This window comes from Otolemur garnettii, unplaced genomic scaffold (genome assembly GCF_000181295.1).
Source record: "Otolemur garnettii isolate 467f Iridium unplaced genomic scaffold, OtoGar3 scaffold00118, whole genome shotgun sequence".
Lineage (NCBI taxonomy): Eukaryota > Metazoa > Chordata > Mammalia > Primates > Galagidae > Otolemur > Otolemur garnettii.
In genome coordinates, this window is record NW_003852513.1 from 6,462,188 (window position 1) to 6,471,377 (window position 9,190).

The 9,190-nt window shown below is 36.5% G+C and overlaps 1 non-coding gene across 1 annotated transcript; it reads right to left on the minus strand.

The window, feature by feature from the left end:
• Positions 1-1,210: 1,210 nt before the first annotated feature.
• On the minus strand, positions 1,211-1,315 carry LOC111727691. The gene has a single exon (XR_002775176.1). It is a non-coding gene; the product is annotated as a U6 spliceosomal RNA (small nuclear RNA).
• Positions 1,316-9,190: the final 7,875 nt, after the last annotated feature.

The window sequence follows — 9,190 nt, forward strand, 5'->3', positions numbered from 1 at the left end:
GGGAAGGGCCCTTCCAGAGGTGGAGTCTCTGAGACCACAGGGTGGGAGGAAGTGGGGGGTTGGGGGGAAGGGCCCTTCCAGAGGTGGAGTCTCTGAGACCACTGGGCAGGGGAAAGGGCCCTTCCAGAGGTGGAGTCTCTGAGACCCCCAGGGGTGTGTGTGTAAAACCCTCCCTTGTTCCATTCTATACCTGTCTGAGGTCAAGGCTTTGTTTATATATTTCAACCTAACAACACCATAACCCCTTTCATGTTAAAATCAATATGATATATATTTTACAAAAAAAAAAAAAAACTATATTGTTCAAAACATTAATGGTAAGAGTAGCATTGTATTTGATTTTTGCAAATCTCTGTTCCTGCAAGTTGTCTCAATGGGGTTGCCAGTGTCTTGATTTCTTCTCCTTGTGATCCATCCTCCAATTTCAACTGCTTTGCATTCACCTCAGGCCAATTTTGCTACTTCTGGATGGGACATTCCAAGGGAAGTTGCCTCTACTCAGCCACCTTGGCCCCTTTTAATTTCTGCGAATCTGTGCATTGCCTAGTTTATTACAAGACAGTTAGATTCTCATATCAGCTTCTGCCTTCAATCTGTTGCAATCCAGAGTGCCTTAAAAGTTTCCCCTAAAATCTCCATACTTAGGGAAAATGAGAATTTATAACTAAACATATTTACAAAATATTCATTACAGTTGAGTAATAGTCTATGGCCTAATCCCATCACCTACCTGATAAATTTTGCCTTATCCCCGGAATCCTGTTTTTCCTGAAAAGGGAGACATTTGCTTCCTAAACATGGCTGTTGTGACGTACCTTTGTTGTAGAACTTTGGATGCCATTGTTAACATGGGTGCTACTATCAGCTTCTAATTCTATGTTGTAGTTTTGTTGACCCAGTCTCTAAGATTTTTGTTAGCGAAAGAGTGTTACCTATTGCATGGAAACACACTCATTATATATTGTGAAGTTAATAATACATTTTGAAAAATGAAAAAAAACAGCCTCAAAAAACAGAAAACATTTACAAAATATTCTCTATGTGTTGGCTACTTCTTTGTAAAATTTTGTAATGAGTATTTTTACTTTGTAAACTTTTCATTATTATTAACTTTGCCTCTTCTATAACAGCTTAAAATACACATTGTATGGCTGTACAAAAATTTTTTTTCTTTATATCCTTATTCTATATAACTTTTTTCTTTTTTTTTTTAAATATGGAACACTTCACACATTTGTGTGTCATCCTTGCACAGGGGCCATGCTAATCTTCTCTGTATCGTTTCAACTCTATATAATTTTTATCTAGATTGAAAGTTTTTCTTTTTTCTTTTAAACTTCTTGATTGTAACTAAAACTCAAATACCCATAGTAGCCTTCAGGGATGGGAAACCTACAGCCTTTTGGCCACATATGGTCTTTTAGGTCCTTAAATGTGGCCTTTTGACCAAATCCACATTTTATAAAACAAATCCTTTTACTAAAAGGGGTTTAGCAGAAAGACATGAGGCTTTTCTTGCTTCCTTTGGTGCTTAAAAAGAAAAGTCTTGAAATCAGAAGGCTGTGGGTTCCCCATCCTCATAGGATCACCCTGTCACTGTTTTCTGCCCCCTCTGTTTCACTGAAGGTCTTCAAGGGACATAACAAGGAGCTGTCTTCTGCTCTAATGACAATGCCTTCTTCTGGAATACTTCTTAAGGACCTACCTGAGATGACTTTACGGTTAACTATTTTTTTTTTTAATAAGTAGAAGCACACTCTAGTGAAATATGTAGAGTATTATAAATACATAAGCTAGAAACATAGTCACGATTGTGATTATCAAGTATTATGTGATACACACAATGTGATATAGTATACTTTTACATGACTGCAGTGATGTAGGTTTGTGCACACCATCATCATCCAAAATTGTGTGTAACGTATTGTGCTGTGACATAGGATGGCCACAAAGTCACTAGATTATAGGAACTTTTCAGCTCCATCTAAATCTCCTAGGACTACCTTGACATATGTGGTCTGTCATTGAGCAAAGCATCTTTATGCTGAATATGACTCCACTCCGTGTCAGCAACTGGCCTGTGCTAATTCAAAGTCTACTTAGTGAATGGAGTCAAATCAATATAGAATGGGCCTAATAGAAGAGTCTTCTCTTTCTCCCTCTATTTCTTATTTCTACTTACCATTCCATAACTGTAAATGGTAGGTATATCGTTGTCTAAGAAATGGAAGAGTGGAAGCTGTCCAAAATTCATTAGTGAACTAAGAAATTCTTTGAATCAATGCCAGTGCTTTTGATGAAGCATGAAACACATTTAAGACATTTCAAGAAGAGATTTTAATATAAGGATATATAAGGTTAAAACCTGAGCTGCTAACATCAGAACCAGGCTGAATTCTGTAAAGAGCCATTTGCTCCAATCATCAGAGGCTGCCCAGGGCCTGATGGCAGGATCGGGCCCATCTGCCGCCCAACTTCTGCTTCCCCCCTCAAAACTTACCTCAGGCTTTCAGGCAGGGAGGTTTCAATAAGAAGGCAGGAGATCCCGCACGATCGCATATAATGTGTACATTTATTTCATGATTTTGGAAAGAAACTAGATATATTTTTTAAATCACTAAAATGTGAATTTTCTTGAAAGTTCTCATGATTGGAACTCATTTTTAATCCAGTCTATTTTTCCATTTAATACTATTTTAATGGGGCCTCCCAAGCTTTTGCCTAAAATTAGAAATGGATAAATCCAAGTGTTTTTTTCTTTCAAGTTAACTCTTAAATATCTTAAAATTGCTCCTTTTCATTGGTTTAAAATATCCCTTATTCATTCTATCAAAGTGCAATTTTTTGAAGAGAGAATCAGAGGAAAGAGAATGCAGTTAAAAGAAGGTGGAAGATTTGAAAGAATCCTTGGCGGTAGATGCTGTCATGTTGGAATGGAGACCTCAGTCGTAGGTGTCACGAGTTATGTATAAAAGAAATGCCTGCCATTCAGCACTTAAAAACAGGTTCCATAAATCTGAAAATAAATCTTTTGCTGTACACTTGGTACTAAATTAAAATCTGACAAGGAAATATCCTGAAGGAGGTGATGGGTAATATTAGTGATGTGGTCATTTTCACCACGATCTCTGGTAAATAAAAAACATATGAAACATAAGATACATACACAGAGACACAAAAATGTAACTGATTCAGATTTACAAGACCAGGCATCTTCCCCCTGTACTAACAAAAGGGTGAGATTCTATCTCGTGCAGGTGTGTGTCGGAAGTGCTCGATTCACTTCTCCTGAGATACAGTTACAACTTCCTCCAGTTTTAAATTCAGACTGTTTCTCGCCTGATACTTTTTGTATACCATTTTAAGCCATGAGAATGAATTCTTTTGGTGGGGGATAAAAAACGATTTAGAAATTAGAGTTAGGTTTCATTTGTACAAAAATGTCTAAGACACATTGATATATTTTAACATACTCAAACTTTTTTCCTTCCTCAATTCAAACATTTTTGATTTACAGCTTTTAGTGTTGGATAAAAGAGCTCATTAATGTGGCAAAGAAATTATAGGAAGAAAACTCAATTAGGTTTTTAAAAAGTTATTCATAATGTAAGAGCGGGTACACAAATATTCATGACCATATTCAATGACAATTGGCCAGGTAAAGATCTCTTATCTTACATAAGATTATAGTAAATAATACATTATTATAAAAATATATTTTTAAGTATATTAAATTTTTCCCAGATATCTTCTTTGCTTTATTAGTATGCATAGCTCATTCCTTTTTCCTCCTTTTTAATTTCAGATCTCATTCTATTTAAATCATCCTAAATTCTCAATTAGTGAAAAATTACATTGCGAAGGTTTTACTGAATTGCTGGGGGATATTGGTCCATTTTAATTTTGAAATTAAATTATAAACTGTTTTGTTACATAATAGAGCTTACAGAATTTAGACAGTGATCAAGTAATTTTAAAATATGTATTCAGTAGTCATCTCATTAATTCCCAACTCTAAAATGTAGCTATAATACCACTTTGTCTTTCCCCCATCTGTCTTTCTTGCTCTTTCACACACACACACGCACACACACACACACAGGTACACACATAACTCAGATGGATAAAAGTGGAGACAGAGTCTCAGCTAGGGTAAGTAACTTCACCAAAATCACACACAACTAATCTCACTTCAAATTCTGTTTTACATACATAAATGAAATTTCTTATTGCTTTGAAATTTAATGAGAAAATAATAATTAAAGGGAGACTCTGAGGGGTAAGAATTAGCTTTATAGTATTGTGCGTTCCTAGAAGAAAAAGAACAAACCCTCAGCCTCTCTCAACTCCAGCTTTCTGTCTGCAAAGCAGGTTCACGTTATCTGCTTTGCAAAGGTGTGAGGATTATGTGCCAAAGGCGCTTTCTTACCCGGTATATTTTCCCCTGTGCTTTTAAAAGGGATTAGGGTATATAATGAGAAGCCAGAGAGGGAAAGACCTCAGGAGAAAGCGTGAAGGCAGCGGCACTGACAATGCATTGTGGCTGCAGAAACTCGGCTGGAGTAAATGCTGTCTCTCCCGACAGAGATGGACAAGGGCTCCGTGACGAAGAAAGGGGGCCCGCTCCTGGAATCCACATAAACAATGATATTTGTCCTCTATTGCTCTGTAACAAATGCCTAATTTCCCTACATTCAGTTACTAAAAACAACACCCATGTATTACCCTACAGGGTTTTGTTTGTTTGTTTCTTATGTCTGAAGTTCGACCACAGCTTTGCTGGCTCATCTGCTCTTTATATTCCAAAGCAGAACTCAAGATGGGTGTCAGGTGGGACTGTAAGCTCCTCTGAAGCTCAGAACCCTCTACCAACCTGTTTGGTTGCTGCCACAATTTACTTCCTTGTCATTATGGGACAGAAGCCCTTCGTTCCTGGAGGTCATCCTCTATTCCCTGATGCATGACACTCTTCACCCATGGGTCTGATTTTCCAGGAACAGGAGCTCCTCTGCTATTGCTTCTTGTCCTCTGCCCCCACATCATTTTTTAAAAGGCTCATCTAATTAAGTTAGACCCACCTAAGGTGATCTTCCCTTTGATTAACGCAAACTCAATTCAATAGAAACCTTATTTATATTCATAAATCTCACAACGTAAGGGGAGGGGTATAAAACAGGGTCATGTTACAATTTCATCATAGTTGGCATTGTGGTTGTTTTTTCTTCTTTCCCTTCTATTGAATTCATATGGTTTGGGACTAATCCTTTGTCTCCTAGAATAAATCCCATTTAAGAAAACTAAGTGACTTTCAAATTTTTTTCACCTTAATGCACAATGATCATTTCACATACATTGCAATCTAATGCAGACACACACACATACATAACTAAAAAAACATTTAGCATTACTCTGTATAATTCACTCCACCCTATTTTATTCTAGTCTAGTTTAGTCTAATCTATTCCATGCCACAAACAAATGCTAGTTACACTTCAACAGGTTGTTATCCTAAACCCAACAATGTGTTGCCAGAAATTTGAAAATCACTGGACTAACCCAATCGATATGAATCTATTTCCTGGCCAGCGTCTGTTTTAAGAAAGCTAAGAAATTTACACTTCATAACAAAAGCAGACTAAAAATTCATAGGGAATAAGTCCTCCAGCGGGATAATTAGTGAGTAAATTTGGGGCTAAAAGCAAAGACAACAGCCAGAATTCAGAATAAACAAGAGTGCCTGTAAAACACTTGAAAATATAAGAAAGACCCATAACAAATTATTATTTTGTTATCCCATATAGCTGCCTTGGAGCTTCAGTAAACATATCAGACTCCATGGTGTCCTTTTTCATTCTATACACTCTTTTCAAGTGAGTAAAGTAAGATTGTGTCTGAAGCCTTGTCTCACTTCATTTGTGGGATGCTGTCCCATTTAGGAATATAATGGGAGGTGCGGAAGCCAAGCGGTGTCAGGGTTCTGCGCGCACAACGGCGGTACCAGGTGTCTGAAATCCAGATTCAGAGGATCAGATATGCGTGCTGTGTGAAGACTAATTGTACAAATGTCAGTCTTTCTGGGGGTTCATTAAATTATGATACTTAATTAACATCAATGTCAGTGAAAGAAAAAATACCCAAAGCTTTCCTAAAAGCTGTTCTTATTCAAATATATGTTGATTGATAGAAGCCTATTGTCTCCCAGTGCCTAGCAATGCTCTGCACTGCATATATTACCTGGAGACCTCTCCAAACACTGAGATATTTGGAACTCTAATGAAAAAATAGCTTCTATTGTTAGAAGGAAAGTGCAATTTTAAGAGCAGACCTAGTGCCTCTCCCTATCCACCCATGGAGTGTGGATCTACAACTTGATTGATTTCGACACATTCTTTACCAGCCAGTTATTGGTTACAGAATCCTATGAATAAAAATAAGAATCTATTTGTTGGTTGGCATATCAGAACATGTTAGCAAGGCATGGTTTCAATTTATGAAGCATAATATTGACTTCATTCCTATGTAATAAGGAATAATAGTACAAATGCAACTATGTGATTTATTAATCTAAATACACTCATCAGGGATAATTTACAGTAACTCTTAAAGTACTTAGCAAGCAATTACTAAATGATGAAAACGATTAGGCCAGGTATAAGGTTAGACATTACAAAAATCACGCCACTATCAAGTGAGGGTGTTAATGGAAACACAAGCCTAGTCTGTCTTTCCTGAGCCTTATCATTGGTTACATAAAATGCATTAGTTCTATGACACGGATAAATAAAGGGGTGATTTGAAATTCTTTTGCAGAATAGGAAGAAGCATGAAATGGTGGAACATATTGAACAATCCCATGTTTATGGTGATTATCTGTGATTATTTTCCGTGCACGTTTGTATGACTGGAGATGGACGGGTTTTAGTACCCGTGATAGTACCAGTGATGGACTGGAGATGGACAAGTTTTAGTGCCAGTGACACTGCCACAGGATCAGTAGGTGGCAGGGCAGAGGGCAAACAGAACTAAAGAGAAATCAAACACATCCACTAGGAACCACAAAATACATGGCAGACTTTTATTTAGCAAGTGAACGCGTTGTTTATCAAGACCTGAGCAGATTGCAAAAATGAATTATTTCTTTCCTTCTTCCCCTAAATGCCTTTAAAGTTGTCAAGAATAACACGCTAGAGAATAGACCCAGAAATAGAAGCAAAAATAGAGAAAATCACAAACAAGAAGATTTACAAACCAGTAATCTAAGTCCTAATGAGAAAGGAAACTGTAAGAATAGATTCAAATAAAAGCTACAGTTGTCATATAATGTTAACCTCCAAACAAAATGTAATTAAGTGTAGAGGCAAGACCCAGTTCCATAAATAGCTACCCATAATCCTATACAACTGGCATGCCATTATTATCTATTAGACAAAAAAAAAAAAAAGAGAGAGAGAGAGAGAATAAAATGGAATATTAAATGTCTGATAGAATTGAGCTCCTAATTAAGTCTTCAAATGAATTAAGTAAGCATCTTTCTTTTGCTTTTTCTTTATGTCTTGTGTATAGGCTGTTAAAGATGCTTGGCATAATTACAGTCAAAATAGATGTATTTTGTGTGTGTTCTGAACAATATGAAGTTTGGCAGGAAATTAAAAACCCAAATCACAGCCAAATTACTGAATTATTGAATTGTTCATGCAAGCAAAAAAAAAAAAGAAAAAGAAAAAAGAAAAAAGCCTATGACCTCCTAAACTTAAAATAAATAATTATACATTTGTGACTTCTCCTATCTCTATCTCCAACATATAGTTTACATTTTACAACAATTTTTGGCCATATAAAAATGATCTATTTTGTTGGTACTCAACCACAAGCAAGAATTTATCCTACTAAGTATTGCAAAATATGCATGGGCATTCCATCAATTAGCAATTTTTTTTTTTTTTTTGAAGACAGAGCCTCCAGCTATCCCCCTGGGTAGAGTGCTGTGGCATCACAGCTCACAGCAACCTCCAACTCCTGGGCTCAAGCGAGTCTCCTGCCTCAGCCTCCCAAGTAGCTGGGACTACAGGCGCCCGCCACAATGCCTGGCCATTTTTTGGTTGCAGCCATCATTGTTGTTTGGCGGGCCCGGGCTGGGGATTCAAACATGCCACCTTAGGTGTATGTGGCTGGCGCCTTAGCCGCTTGAGCCACAGGCGCCGAGCCAATTAGCAAATTTGATAGAAATTATGAAACACTTTACCATTTGTAATGAGTAAAATTTCCTTTCATACTGGTCACATTTCCGTGCACTGCTGTACTTTGACTTTTCTTAGTAAGTGTAAATCCAGGGTCTACTGTCAGTGACCAGGTATGACTGCATCTCATGACCATTCTAGAACTTCTGCACAAGATTCAGTTGCCTGAACTGACTTTTTAGTGACCATGATGTTTTTATTACTTCACACTAAATCATGATTGGCTGAAAGTTTCAGCTGGATCTATAGTAGAATAAATAAAAAATAAGCTATGCGGAAGACTTTCTTGTGTACACTTAGGAAATTTGTTCTTTCTCTGTTTTTCATGAACTGTACAAAGAAACAAAATAGTATAACTCAAAAAATTTCAATGACATATTAGAATTACAAGAATGTTAAAAATCAATTAAGCTATGAAGTTTTAAAGAAAGCCATGATTTATGCTAAAATAAAAAATTGGGACTATAGGTTCTGCCATGATGAAATATCTGATAACATCCTTATGACAGAAGCCTTATTGTCATATTATAAATTACTCTAAAGACTGGGAATACAGGTGACACAACTTTTTGTAGCATGACACAGCATAAAAGAGGGCAACCGTTGTTGAAAGGTGAAGAACATGCTTTTGAGATGTTTTCTTGCATGAAATATTCAAAGTTGAGTAGCTACAATTTTTAAAAAGTTAAATAAGAATCATATTTTCAAGTCCAGTTTCCACTTCCGTGCTTGAGTTGTTGCCATGTGGATTTATCGAGAGACCGTGCTGTGTTACTATGAGTAAAAGATAGATGCAAAATCTGGTTTCTGTCACGTGAAATTCAATTGCTCATAGGGGAAAAATATTATATAAGTTGTTGTACTTGGGTTAGGAATATTCTGTGTCTTTCAGATTTTACTTTAATATTTTTAATCATAGTTCAGTTATTTAATAAGTAAGCATCTGTGTAGCA